Source organism: Oryx dammah, unplaced genomic scaffold, assembly GCF_014754425.2.
Source record: "Oryx dammah isolate SB20612 unplaced genomic scaffold, SCBI_Odam_1.1 HiC_scaffold_8, whole genome shotgun sequence".
Taxonomy (NCBI): Eukaryota; Metazoa; Chordata; class Mammalia; order Artiodactyla; family Bovidae; genus Oryx; species Oryx dammah.
In genome coordinates this window covers 20,533,910-20,548,471 of record NW_024070192.1, presented here as the reverse complement: position 1 = coordinate 20,548,471, position 14,562 = coordinate 20,533,910, and the positions used below count along the sequence as shown (strand labels likewise).

Sequence of the window (14,562 nt, the reverse complement as noted above, 5' to 3'; positions counted from 1 at the left end):
AACAAACAGAACCTGGGGTCACCTAAGTGGCTCAGAGGCCAGCCTTGCACCAGCCACTCACCCCCACAGAGAAAGACCTTCCCCTCCCTGCTGGAGCCACCCTCCCAGGAACCCCTCTCCCCCAGCAGCTGACTGCCCTCCTCTGTCCAGACAGGCCTCCCTAAGTTCAGAGAAGTGAATATGAAGCAGAGCTAGCAGCCTGGAGAGGGGGCCAGGCCACAGGGCACCCGCCACCCACCCTCTGCCTCTCCAGAGCCTGCATCCCACCTCCAAAGTACTCAGACGTTAGTCTTGAAGCCCAGTTTGAAGGGACAGAGAGTTTCCTAACCTTCTTTTCTCGAAAATCACCAAGGCCCCACAATCACCCCGTCACTCTACCCTTTCCCCTGCTGACATCAGGCTGTGCGCCAAGGGCAGGACTTACGTTTCCCCACATCAGTGACTCCCAGGCCCTGTGCCTCTGGCCTTTGGAGACTCTGCCACTATTGGAACCCCCCTCCACTTCTGTGCCCACCTCAGCCCAGAAAGGCCTCACTTGCAGAAGGACAGGCCCAGCTCAGCCCTTCTCCCCAGGTGGAGGGGCAGAGACAGACCCCAGGAAGGTCTTCCTGGCTCTCTGGAGAGTGTGGCCATCCTTGGAAGACCTAAGAAGACCCAGACATGCTTCCTCCAAGGCTCCGGACAGCCCTTGCTGGATCTCCCCAACGACGCCGTGAGGAAGCCGAGGCCCAGAGTTTCTGAGCAGCCGGCAGGCAGTAGGCAAGGCCTGAAGCCAAGGCCCGAGCAGTGCCCACTCCCCGTGCCAGGGAAGGAAGGAAGGCCTGGCAGGAGCCGAGGTCCTCTCGGCCGTGACTCCTCCTGCCCGGGCCTGTCCTCCACCCCCAGCAGGGAGAGGCCCCTGGCAGCCGGAGGGGCAGCGCCAGGCCCACACCCCCTGCAGGTGTCAGCAGCTTGGCCCAGAGGAGGAAGAGGAGAGGAAAGGGAGGAGGCAATCCAGCCCCAGAGGCCGCTGGGAGTCCAGAACAGCAGAGAGGGGACAGCAGGAAGAGACCCCGGGGAGATGGCTGAATCCCCCAGGGTCCCCACGCCAGCCCCGGGCTTGACCAAACCTACAGGCCCTGGGTCTCCTCTCCAGAGGTTGCTGAAGAGCCCATGCGATCTCAGCATGAGTAGCACAGACCTGTCTCAGACTCGAGCAGGACTAGGGTATGCGGGGAGGGTCCCTGGGCCTACACCCACCCTATGGTGTTGGTGGAAGGTGCAAGGTGATCTGGGGGCCCCGTATGCAGTTGATGTTTAATAGATGCATATCAGGACTTCACTGCCAATGCAGGGGACGCAGGTTCGATCCCTGGTCTGGGAACTAAGATCCCACACTGATGTTGCTGTTCAGTTGCTAAGTTGTGTCCAACTCCATGCCACGGGGCAACTAAGCCAGCACGACACAGCTACTGAGCTCGAGCTCTAGAGCCTGCGCTCTGTGACAAGAGAAGCCACCGCAATGAAAAACCCACGCATCGCAACTAGAGAGTAGCCCGCACTCGCCACAACTAGAGAAAGCCTGAGCACAGCAATGAAGACCCAGCACAGCCAAGAATAAATGTTAAAAATACATATATTTTTATTCAAAAAATCTATGCATATTGATGGTGACAAGCATCTTGCCACATCAGCCCACCTGACCTTGGCTCCTACAGGCCCCCCAAGCATTAACTGTCACCCTCCTAGGACAGTGCCCACCCCACCCAGAACCCAGAACACAGCATGTATGCAGCAGGTGCTCTGTAAGTGTTCGCTGAGTTGTTAGGAGTGAGGACCCTAGACCATGGCGAGGGTGGAAGACAGGGACCCAGGAAGGGACTACATGGCCACCTACCCTCCCTCCAAGGAAAGAGTCCATATCGGGTGAGGTTGGGGAAGTGAGAGGCCCAGGATGTGGGGGTGGGCTCCCAGCTGGGACCTTGGCTTGACTGATGAAGAGAACACCCCAAATCCTTGAGGGTTCTCAAAGACCCTACACCCAGAGCCCGGCCACCAGGGCCTGTCAGCTTGCTTCCTCACAGACCGTGAGCCCCTCTCAGCTGCGGGGACCTCACCCAGGATGGGCTACCCAGGGTAACCAAGGAGGCCCTACCCCTTACCTCTCCCCCCCAGCACCCCCACCCCTGGCCAGGAAGTGCACCCTCGCCCGCTGTGCTTGCCCTCAGGTGGAATCCTCTTCTATTCTGTTTCCTCAGCCTCTCTCCTGAGGCCCCAGGGCCGCCCTGCCCAGATCCACCCGCTAATGATTTGTGTCTGGCTCCAAAGAAGGCCCCACCCTCCGCCTCCCCGGCGGCCACGAGAGACGCGAACAATCTGGGCCCTCAGGAGGCATCCAATTAGGAGAGTCAGAGGCAGGGGGTTCCTCCAGTGCCCCCACACATACCAGAGGTCCCCAGGTGCTCCCTTCCCCCATAACTGGTTTCCAGGGAACATGCCCCCAGGGTAGACCCAAGTTGGGACTCAGCCACCTGGGACTCCGCGTCTTTCCAGGCAAAGCCACATCAGCTGTCCAGAGCCCTGTCCCAGCGAGGGCCACAGGCCTCAGTGCCCAGAACAGGAGGAGAGGGCAAGGGAGGCCCCAAACCAACAGGAATGGATGGGGGGGAGGTCCGGTAAGGGGAGCCAGAGGGGGGCACAGGTGGGAACCCTTGCTGCTTCCAGGGCTGGAAGAGTCCAACTTGGGAGGACCAGCTTCTCCCCTCTGCCCTCCCTTTCTTTCCCCTATCCACCCCTCCCCTTCTTTGGCCTGAGGTAGCTACGGGGGAGGATGAGAAGGCAACAGGTCAGGGAGGTCCCCTTTCAGGCCCAGGGCTCGTCCCTACTCCCCTTTGCCCTGAAGGCTGAAGGGGACCTGAGGACCTGCGGGAACCAACTCAGAAATCCCAAAGGAACTCCAGACTGCCCATCCTCAAGACCGCAGCCTCCCAGGCCCCCAGGCCCTGCCCCACCTGCCCACTCGACTCTCCATGCCCTGCAAGACTGGTTCCTCCTGGATTAATCCACCCTCACTGGTCCCTGCTCTTCAACACTCTTAAGTGATTTCCTCCAGGGGATGTGTGGTCCAGGCTCCCTGAGAAAGAGGCTTCATCTCCCCCATCAGAGTGGATGCTTCCTAGGGTAAACGTTCTGTCTCCCGACTCAGACTGGGCACTCGCTCAGGGTGGGTACTGGGTCTCCCCCGCGTGATGCTCTGAGCTTGGTGTCTCCTTCCTCCCAGCTAACACCACTGGCGGGAGGAGGGTCTCTTGGTTCTTCAATCACCTACACCGCATGCACCCTCAGTCGCTCAGCCATATCCAATTCTTTGCAACCCCATGAACTACAGCCCACCAGGCTCCTCTGTTCATGGGATTCTCCAAGCAAGAATACTGAAGTAAGTTGCCATTTCCTCCTCCCCACCTCCAGGGGATCTTCCCAACCCAGGGATCGAACTCGGGTCTCCTGCCTCTAGTTCCTTGGCAGATTCTTTACCACTGGGCCTCCTCTGATCACCCAGGCCACCACAAGACGATGCACGTGACTTACCAACAAGAAAGGGGAGGAGCACAGCTGTGCAGAGGCCTGGGCCCCATGGACTACTCTGTTCCACACGAGGCCCCCAGCTGCTCTTCCCCATTAAAACCTGCCCCAAGCTGGCAGCTTCACAGCCCCCTGGTCCTGCCTCTGCCTCAAAACCCAGGCCCTGGGCTTATTGTTCAACATTTCAGGTGTGATTCATTTTCTCCAGTAAGGTTTTGCTGGAGAGGAATCACAGCCCCTAATCTTCTCAATAGTGGAATGATCACTATTCCACCCCTTATGGAAAGAGCTCACTAGGGAAGCCAACTCCAGGAGCCTGGATCGATGCAGACTCTGCTGTGGACAAGTCACAACCCTTCTCTCAGCCTCACCTGCAAAATGAGGCTACTTGGTTTCCATGACAAACTCTTCGTGAGGCTGACATGAGGCAGCGGCTGGCCTCAGGCCTTGTGCACACTAGGGATTTGGAAGGATCAGCGACTCCCAAGCTGGCTGGGTGAAGGCTCCCAGGGTAAGAGGTAACGCTTCCCTCTGCTAGGCAGATGTCCCCGTCCTAACCTCCAGAACTGTGTACCTTATATAGCAAAAGAGACTTTGCCAGTGTGATTAAGTTAAGGAATTTGCATTCCTTAACTGGAATTTTCTGGATTTCCTGGTTGAGCCCAATATAACCACATGCCTGAGTGCTAAGTTACTTCAGTCATGTCCAGCTCTTTGTGATCCCATGGACCATAGCCCACCAGGCTCTTCTGTCCATGGGATTTCCCAGGCAAGAATACCAGAGTGGGTTACCATTTCCTACCTCAGGGTGTCTTCGCTGACCCAGGGATCGAACCCACATGTCTTACATCTCCTGCACTGGCAGGTGGGTTCTTTACCACTAGCACCTCCTGGGAAGAGTCCTTAAATAGGGGTGGGGGCGGGGAGAAAGCTCAGAATCAGAGAAGGAGGTGTGACAACAGAAGCAGAGGTCAGAGTGAAGAAACCATGAGCGAAGGAATGGAAGCAGACTCTAGGAGCAGAAGAGGCAAGAACAGTTCTCCCCGAGTGCTTCCAGAAGGGGCTCAGCCCTGCTGACAGCTTGATTTAACCTTGCAAGATGCACTTCAGACCTCAGACTTCCAGAATTGTCAGATAACGTGAGTGTTGCTTTAAGCCCCTAATGCTGTCATTTGGGATTTCCCTGGTGGTCCAGCAATTGAGAATCTGCCTGCCAATGCAGGGGACACAGGTTCGATCCCTGATCCAGGAGGATTCTACATGTCGCAGGGCAACTAAGTGCATGCGCCATGACCACTGAAGCCCAAGCACCCTAGAGCCCGTGTTTCACAAGAGAAGGTACCACAAGGAGAAGCCCAGGCACCTCAATGAAGAGTAGCCCCTCCTTGCCACAGCTAGAGAAAACCCGGGCGTGGCAGCCAAGACCAGTGCAGATGAAAATAAAATAAATAAATAATCATTTAAAAAATGAAGCTGTCATTTTTTTCCAATAGCAATAGGAAACTAATACACTCTCCCTCACCTATTCTAGCGCCAGAGTGCTAGTCGCTGTCACTCATGTTAGAATTATTATTTGGAGGTGGATCTGCTCCCCTTCTAGAATTACAATCCTTTACAGCCAAATGAGGGCTTCCCGGTGGCTCGGCAGTGAAAGAATCTGCCTGCAATGCAGAAGACGCAGAAGACTCGGGTTCGATCCCTGAGTGGAGAAGATCCCCTGAGAAGAACATGGTAACCCACTCCAGTATTCCCGCTTGGAGAATCCCATGGACAGAGGAGCCTGGCAGGCTACCGTCCATAGGGTCGCAAAGAGTCAGACACAGCTGAAGCGACTGAGCGTGCACGCACAGCCAAAAGACAGCTTTCTGTTCATCCCTGAACCCACTCTAGGGTCTAACTTGGCACTTTAGGCACAGGAAGTGCCCAATCGATGCTGGCTTGCTGGATGCAGACAGTAACTGCCCGATGCTGGGCTTTTCCTTAGCAACCATTCATCGCATCCATGGTGGGTCATCACTAAGCAGGGTGCCAAGAACTCAGCACTGAGTCAGCTGAGCCCTGCCCTTAATGAGCACAGGCAAGTGAGCAAGAAATGGACACGCGGTCCATCCCGGGGCCAAGTTATTGTGCGGTGATGAAGGTGTGTATGTTCAGGCACCTGGGAGGAGCAGGAGGGAGCGACTCATTCAGACCAGGCTGCTGCTGATGGTTTCACGGGGAGGGACCACAAAGCCGGGTTTCGAAGCCAGGGCAGGGCTTTGCCAAGCAGAGGAGATGAGGTGAGAACACATCCCAGCAGAGGTGGGTGGGGACCAGGAGACTCGCAGCTGGATCACTATTCACTGGAAGCAAAAGGAATGCCAAGGAAAGCAGACCTCGGAGGAAACACATTTGATTGGCTACTGTTAGTTGAGCATCTACTGTGTGCTGAGCTATCCCTAGGCTCTGGGGATATGATGATGAACACAAAAGACGTCTTTGCTTTCATGGAGCAGACACTCTAGTGGGAAAGATGGAAGATAATCAAACCAGAGAATGAGATGTTCTCCGTGGAAGCATGCAAAGGGAAACAGTGCTTCCGGGGGCCAGGGCAGGAAGGCCTCTCCCAGGTGACATTTAAGGGGAAACTGAATTAAGGAAGGAGCCAGCACACGCAGGGAAAGGCGTTCCAGGCCAACGTAACAGCTAGTGGACAGGCCCTGGGGCTGAACTAAGATGCTCCTTTCCTATGGAACTAGAAGAGCTAGCATGGCTGGGGGGTGGGGGTGGTTAGCAGAGGAGAGGTGAGACTATGTAAGCTCAGAAAAGGGCAGGAGCCCCGACAGGGTAGTGGTTCTCCTCCTTTACTCACAGAGCTGGCGAAGTAAAGTGAAGTGAAATCGCTCAGTCATGTCTGACTCTTTGCAACCCCAAGGACTGTAGCCCTCCAGGCTCCTCTGTCCACGGAAATCTCCAGGCCAGAATACTGGACTGGGTAGCCATTCCCTTCTCCAGGGGATCTTCCTAATCCAGGGATCAAACCCAGGTCTCCCGCATTGCAGGCAGATTCTTTTACCAGCTGAGCCGCCAGGGAAGCGCTGATGAAAGCCAGGGCTGAGAACCGTGCTCCAGAGTCTGGGGGGACCAGAGCAAGGCATGTACATCCTGGTCAAGCAGTTTTCGTTTGTTTGACTGTGAACTTCCCAGAGCCTTCAACAAGCTAATGTGCGCTGTGACTCTCCAAGGAGAAGATAGCATTTCCCAAACTTAATCACCCATGAAGCCCCTTCCAGGAGGAGCAGGTGAAGGTAGGGCTCCTTGGAACCCATTATGGGAATCTGTGGACCAACTCATAGGGCTTATTAGAGGGAGAAATGGCTAGAACGAAGGTTGGAAAGAGAGACCACCATGAAAGGTGTGCTGAAGAGTTTGGACTTGATTCTGTAGCAACAGAGTCATCCAAGCATGTTTCGTTTTGTTTTTGTCTATTTATAGAGATTTTAATCATACAAAGGGATATGATCAATCTCTTCAATGCCTCCATTTCCCAGTTAATAATACCACAATCTTTCAGTTAATAATATCTCCTGGAGAGCCATCTCACTCTCTTTAATCCATCGTGAGCTATAATTCATTCACGCCTGTCCCTCCCAACCTCCGCTCAGGCATCCAGGAATTTTTTTCCTTCTCACGAACAATGATATAATAAACCTGCCTGAACATCTAGCCTGGTGAACTTTTACCAGTATATCCTTAAGGGAATTTTAACAGTGGGATTACTGGATGAAAGGATAAATCCATGTTTTTCTTTTGATGGCTATTGCGAAATTTTCATTCAAGGGGAATGAAATTATATCTTTGCTTTAAAGTACCCCAATCTCCCCAATAAAAGGTGGTGGAGGAGAGAGAAGGAACGAGAATGGCAGCATGTTCGTGGACACAGAAAATAGACTGGTGGTTGCCAAGCAGGAGTGGGTTAGGGAAGGGATGAAGAAGGAGGTTGGGGTTCACAGATGTAAGCTTTTATATACAGACTGGATAAACAAAGTCCTACTATATAACAGAGAGAACTATATTCAATACTCTATGATAGGGACTTCCCTGGCAGGCCAGTGGTTAAGAATCCTCCTTCCAACGTAGGGATCATGGGTTCAATCCCTGATCCGGGAACCTACATTCTACATGTCACAGGGCAACTAAGCCTGGGTGCTGCAGCTACAGAAACCCATGAACCGCAAGGAAGACCCAGCTCAGCCAAAAAAAAAACAAAAATCCTATGATAAACCATAATGGAAAAGAGTATTTTAAAAAGAATGTATATACATGTATAACTGAATCCTTTGCTGTACTGCAAAAATGAACACAACATTAGAAATCAATAATATTTCAATTTTTAAATATTGAAAAAAGAGAAAAGGAATGGCAGCAAGTTGACGATTACTGAAGCTGAGTGATGGGCATATTATGAATATGAATATTCACTCCTTAAAATTCACTGGAAGGACTGATGCTTAAGCTGAAAGCTCGAATGCTTTGGCCACCTGATGGGAAGAACTGACTCACTGGAAAAGACCCTGATGCTGGGAAAGATTGAAGATGGGAGGAAAAGGGGACGACAGAGGATGAGATGGTTGGATGGCATCACCGACTCGATGGACTCATATGAGTTTGAACAAGCTCAGGGAGTTGGTGATGGACAGGGAAGCCTCACGTGCTGTAGTCCATGGGGCCGCAAAGAGTCAGACATGACTGAGCAACTGAACAGAACTGATGGGTATATGGGAGTTTGTTCTGCCATCCTCTCTACTTTCATGTATATTTGAAATTGAAATTTGAATTTGCAATTAAAAAAAAAAAAAGGCTCCAGGCAGGCCCAGGACCCTGTACATCATGGATCTTCACCTCCAAGTCTTCCTAAAAAGTCCTACACATTTTCACTCCCACCAACCATGAATGCAAATATTTCCCTCAACATACCCGTTGGCACCAGGGCTCATCGAACTTTGAAGTTTGTCTGTTGCTATTTTTCAAGTTTTGTCCTTTCAATGGTTGAAAAAGTCCTCTCTGTTGCTTCAATTTCTATTTCTTTAATCTTGAGTGAGACTGAACATCCTTCCCTAAATTTTTTTATTCTTTCTTGTTTTTTTAATTTAATTTTTATTTCATACTGGACTATAGTTGATTTACAATGTTGTGTTAGTTTCAGGCGTACAGCAGAGTGATCCATTTATCCATATACACATATTCATTCTTTTTCAGATTCTTTTCCCATATAGGTTGTTACAGAACACTGAGTAGAGTTTCCAGTCCTATACAGTAGGTCCTTGTTGATGATCTATCATATATATAGTAGTACGTATACGTTCATTCCACATTCCTATTTTATTCCCCCTATCACCATATTTTCCCTTTGGCAACTGTAAGTTTGTTTACCAAGTTTGTGAGTCTGTTTTCTAAATAAGTTCATTTGTATAATTTTTTTAAAAAATATGTAACACTTCACGAATTTGCATGCATCCTCACACAGGAGCCCTGCGGATCTTCTCCATATTATTCCAGTTTTAGTATATGCACTGCCAAAGAGAGCTCCCTTCCTGTTTTTTATGAGCCAGATGTTCCTGCTCTTTACCTTTTTCCCCCCTGTGGGATCTTGTCCTTGCTGACTGGTGTGAGCTTTGTTCAACGTGGAAGAAGGCCTTTCCTACATGAGTTACAAATGTCTTTTCTCAGTTGACCATTGTTCTTCCAACCTTGTTTACAGTGTTTTTTCCCCAAACAAATGATTTCCCTTAGGTCACATTCGCTAAAATTTTTCTCGTATGAGTCTGGGCATCAGGGATTTTGAAGAAGGGCTCACTTTGGTGGCGATATGAAAGCTGGAAGGGGGCCAAAGGCCGGCCCCCAGGCTGAAAGGATGGCCTGGGAGAGAGATGATGAGGGCGGGATGGGACACAGTGGCTGAAAGGGAGATAGGGCTGAGTCAGGGAGGCATGGATTTGACACTGCATTTTCGGGTTGAGCAGATGGGTGGTAATGATGCCACTGACTCTATCAGAGAAGCCAGACAGAAAAGTAGAGTTCAGAAGAAGAAAACAATTCTCCTCGAAGTACATACCACCCTGGATGGTCACACCTATTTCCTGTCTCCTCCTCTAGACTCAGGCAGGGCCCTTGTCTCCTCCTCTCTGTCCCCAAAAACGAACGTAGCAAATGATGCTTGATAACTGCAGAAATGAATGAATATGTGAATGACCTGAGCTCGAGGTGCCTCTGCCTGAGTGGACATGCCAGGGGGTGAAAGGAGGCGCCACCACCACCAAGGGACTGATGGGTTGCCCCCTCGTCTGAGCCAGCCGGACCTGGCTGTGTCCACTCACCAGCCACACAGAAGCCTGCCACACTTTGTGGCAGAAGATAAGGGCTGCATTTGGTTCTGAGAATTTTAGCATCCACAGGTTTGCTGGATGTGGCCGCTGGGGGAGCCTGTTGGGCACCAGGCACAGAAGTCTTGCATCTAGAGGCAAGCCAGGGAAGCGCGGACACTCCAGAGGCGGAGCCCTGGGACTAGCTCCCTGGAGAACCTTCTAGAAAAGCTGGCGGGCCTGAAGGAAGACTTCCAGGGCAGGTTGGGAGACCAAGTTGCCTTTCTGGATTGATTCCAAGGTCGCCACCTGGAGACAAGAGATGTAAACACTGACGAGACAGCACCTGGCCAGGGAGCGGGGGACTTGTGGGGCTCCCACCTCACGTGGTTGTCTCTTCTCACCCCTCTGCTCCGTACCCCTAAGAGGGAAGCCAGAATGCTTCGGTTAGGACTGCAGACCCCGGGGCTTTCCCAGAATGATCTGATCTTGGTTAAACCCGAGGCTCAATAGCCCGGCCCCTGGAGCCTCAAATCTATAGCAGGAGCGCCCTCTGCTGGCTACCCTGGGTCGCGCGTCTCTGCCGTGCAGTCCCGAAAGGTGCTTGCTGCCTGAGATTGCAGAAAAGACCATGAAACTCGACATCCTCTACCTGCGCTTCACACCCGGCGCCTTCTCCAGGGACCTGGCCCCTCCTTACCATCTTCAGCTCCTCCTCCTCTAGTCCCACGAACCCCATAGCACCGGGGTCCCAGGCTGGGTCATTGTGTCCCTTCCAGGCCAGTGGACACGAAATTCCTCGCTGAAGCTGAACTGTCCATTTCACTCTGCCTGTCCCTGAGTTCTCCATCTCCAAAAATCCCTTCTCTGCCTCAGGCACAAAGCTCTCCTCTCTTCCCTCCACCTTAGGTCGTTCTATTAAATGGCTCACCCAAAGTTACTTCCTGCCCAGACTCCCCCAGCCGAGACTGAGAGGGTCCCTGAGGTAGGGCACTGTCCCCTCCGTGGGGACTACCCCTGTCGTGCCTCCAGCTCCCTGGGGACAGCAGCTGCTGTGGGCTGGCTCCTGCTGAAGTGCCCCACACAGAGTATGGCACCTGCTCCGTTCACAATAGGTTGACCTCGTGCAAAGCTTTGAGTGCCTGGTGTGTGCATCTGTGCCCGGACAGGTCCTGCGCGTGCGTACACAGCGAGTGTGTGCACCTCCGTGGGGTCTGCAGGGTGGCCTGGCTGGGACTCCAAACTGGGCGCCGAGCTGGAGGAGGCCGATGTCCCTCGCCGCCAGGGGGCAGCACTGAGCCGCTCTGGCCCCGCCAGAGGCCTGTCTCCAGCGAAGGAATAACAACCCAAAATCCACGGTGCGGGTCGGGGTGGGCCGGAAGAGACTACTGTCACTGTTTCTAAACTCAGGTGGTGGGTTCACAGGTGTTTATTGCCTTAATTCTTTTTTCTTTTTTTTGCCTTGATTTTTAAATCCTACCTATGTCTTGTAGATCATATTTTGAATCTGCTGCTGCTGCTAAGTCACTTCAGTCGTGTCCGACTCCGCGTGACCCCATAGACGGCAGCCCACCACATTCCCCCTTCCCTGGGATTCTCCAGGCAAGAACACTGGAGTGGGTTGCCATTTCCTTCTCCAGTGCATGAAAATGAAAAGTGAAAGTGAAGTTGCTCAGTCGTGTCTGACTCTTAGCGACCCCATGGACTGCAGCCCACCAGGCTCCTCCGTCCATGGGATTTTCCAGGCAAGAGTATTTTGAATATATTTGGTAGTATGTTTTTTTCTTTTTAGTAAAGATTGGTCTCTGAGCTCTTTCTAGAAGAGGGGAAGACACCCTGCCCCTCTGAGTCAACTTCTGGGGCAAACTTGAGCCAGGCAGCTCTCCGGGTCTCCCCAGACTCTTGGGAGGGTTCCCTGGGGTTGACCTCCACCCTGGGGAAGAGGAGCCAAGCTTCTCTTACCTACCACTCTAGGTCCCCTGACACCATCCTCCGAGATAAACCGCACGCTCACACACGGTTCACACACACATTCACACACCCATATCACATGCTCAGACTGACACAGATAGACCAACATAGTCACAAGCTCATGCACTCACACATTTACACTCTCCCACATATTCACTCTCCCACTCACACAACTTCACACCACAGAGTCACACACTCACACATGTTCGTAAACTCTTACACACTCAGGCACATCCACAGACACACACCCAGGCTCCCACCTTTACACATTACCCACAGCTTTCACATAGTCACACTCACACTTCTAGACCCACACATTCATAATCCACAGATGCACACGAACTCACACACTCATAGATCCATACCCAATATATACACATTCACAGACCCCACACTCATAATCAGCTCACATGCACATTCACAGACTCACATGCATTCACACTCACAGACTTACACACCCTCATGCCAACACACCCATGCACACTCACTCACATCCACACTCTCACACATGCATACATTCTCCCAGCCTCACACACTGATTCACATTCACTACTCATGCTCACATTTTTACCCACTTGTGGACACACTCATGCACACTTTCACACTTGTGCACACTCACACAGCCTCTCTCTGCTTGTACTGTATTCACTCACTCAAATAAAGCAGTCATTGGCGGGCACACTGGCCCATTAACCTTGAGTCCCCGCCCTGGGTGGGGTCAGGAGCTTGCGCCTTGATCTCAAGAGAGATTTCTGGAATCCTCCCAGTCGGGAGACTGAGGGATGTTTCCCCTCAGACTGGAGGGAGCAGAAGCAGGGCTTGGTGACAGCCCTTTGCAAGTCCTCGGGCCTCAGAGGACTTCCCCAAGCTGCCTGCACCCTTCACTATTCACTCTCTCACCCCCTCACCTCTGTGAGAGAGGACATGCCAGGAGACACCCGTGACAGTGGGCCCTGGAATCGGGGAATTCTGTCTCCGAGGGAGACACGGGACATCACAAGCTGGCTGAGCAGCTGGGGCTGTGGAAGCACCTTAGAGGCGCCTCCCATCAGCCCAAGAGGCAGGACAGCCGGGGGACGGGTCTGAGCAGGGACTTGTCTACATGAGGGTCATAGGTAGACACTGGCCTTCCCAGGAGGTGACTGCCACATGCAAAGGCCAGGACACACCGGGGCCTCATACCCTCAGGGAAGTGAGATGTCCTAGATGGAGGGAGTCAGCTGGGGAGGCAGATATGGGAGCTGAGCTTGGAGATGCTGGCAAGGGCCCACAGGGGACGGGCCGATGTGCCCTGCTGGGGAGCATGGCCACGGGGTATCCTGATCAACTGTGCAGGACAGGCGAGGACAAAGCCGCTCTGCAGAGGCTGACAGTGTGTCCAGAAGCTCCCGGAGGGGCTGGTGCCCTCAGCCCCCATCCCAGGAGCAGAGCCGACGTGAAAACCCCATCCAGGGACTTCCCTGGTGGCCCAGTGGCTAAGACTCCAAGCTTCCAATGCAGGGGGCGAGGGTGTAATCCCTGGTCAGGGAACCAAGATCCCACATGCCTTATGGCCCAGCCAAAACAGTTTTTGAAAAAGTAACTCGATCCACTGGCTCAGGGAAGCCTCCACAGGTAGACTGTGCTTTTCTAAGTCAACAGAACACGTCCCCTGTGAGTGACAGAGTCTGTCCGTGCAGAGGGTCAGAAACAAACCCGCCAACCAAAAACCCAGGAACCTTCAGGAGCAGTTGCCAGCTTCTCCTAAGCAGCCTGGCACAGCAGGGCCACAGGCTGTAGACCAGCAAGGAGTGGGGGGGTGTGGGAGCACCCCACAGGGGGAACAGAGGCTGGAGGGCCAGCAGAGCAGAGCTGGGGACAGCACGGGGAGGGCATGGGTCCTGGCTCCCCAGCTCATGCCCATTCCTGCATGAGGGAGGGTGGAGCTACTCCAGGCCGCACATTCCAGCTGCTGCCGCACCCTCCCAGCCTGTTCTCACCTGTTCCCATGATTTCCCAGGCTGCACTGGGGCCCACTTCTCAATGCCAACTCCCAGAATCCTTCAGGGATCAGAATCCAACTAGAGGGACCCTGGTCAGAATGGGCACAAGTCCACCTCCACTGGGACAACTGCCTCCCCCTGATACAAACATATGCACACACACGTGTACACACACGTGTGCACACACTCATACACTGAGCCATCCTTAGCTCAAAGACACCAGGACTCAGAGTGGCTTCCAGGAGCTGAGGTACTTCCTTCCACTGCAAACAGCACCCCACTCTTACCCTGGGGCAAAGTGCTGCCCTCCAGCCACAAGGCCCTGGGCAGAGGAGGAAGAAAAGCAGCTGAAGTCCCTAGAGGGTCCCCAGGAACGAGGGCACCCAGAAAGCCAGCCCTAGGGCTCAGCTGAAGGCAGCTGGAAAGGGGAGGCCTGATTGGTGCTCGGCGATGGGCTAGCTAGGGAGCGGGCTGCATGCGCCCACCTGCTACCCCTCCCATGGCCCAGCCCCCTGGTTGCCTGGCACTCAGCCTGCTGCCTCTTTGGGGGCACGGTTGACATCTCAGCTTGTCCCCTGCCTCTCCTCCCGCAGCCCTGGTGTCACCCTCCCCAACCTTTCATGCAGGACAAAATTCCCACACCCACCTTGGGCCCAGGGCCAGGGCCGTTGGTTCCCACCAAGGCCTGGGAAGTGGTTTCTGCAGCC

At 53.3% G+C, this 14,562-nt stretch overlaps 1 non-coding gene across 1 annotated transcript; it reads right to left on the bottom strand.

Moving 5' to 3' along the window:
- Window positions 1–9,023: 9,023 nt before the first annotated feature.
- LOC120867528 lies at window positions 9,024–9,127 on the bottom strand. The gene has a single exon (XR_005721947.1). It is a non-coding gene; the product is annotated as a U6 spliceosomal RNA (small nuclear RNA).
- Between the last annotated feature and the right edge of the window lie 5,435 nt (window positions 9,128–14,562).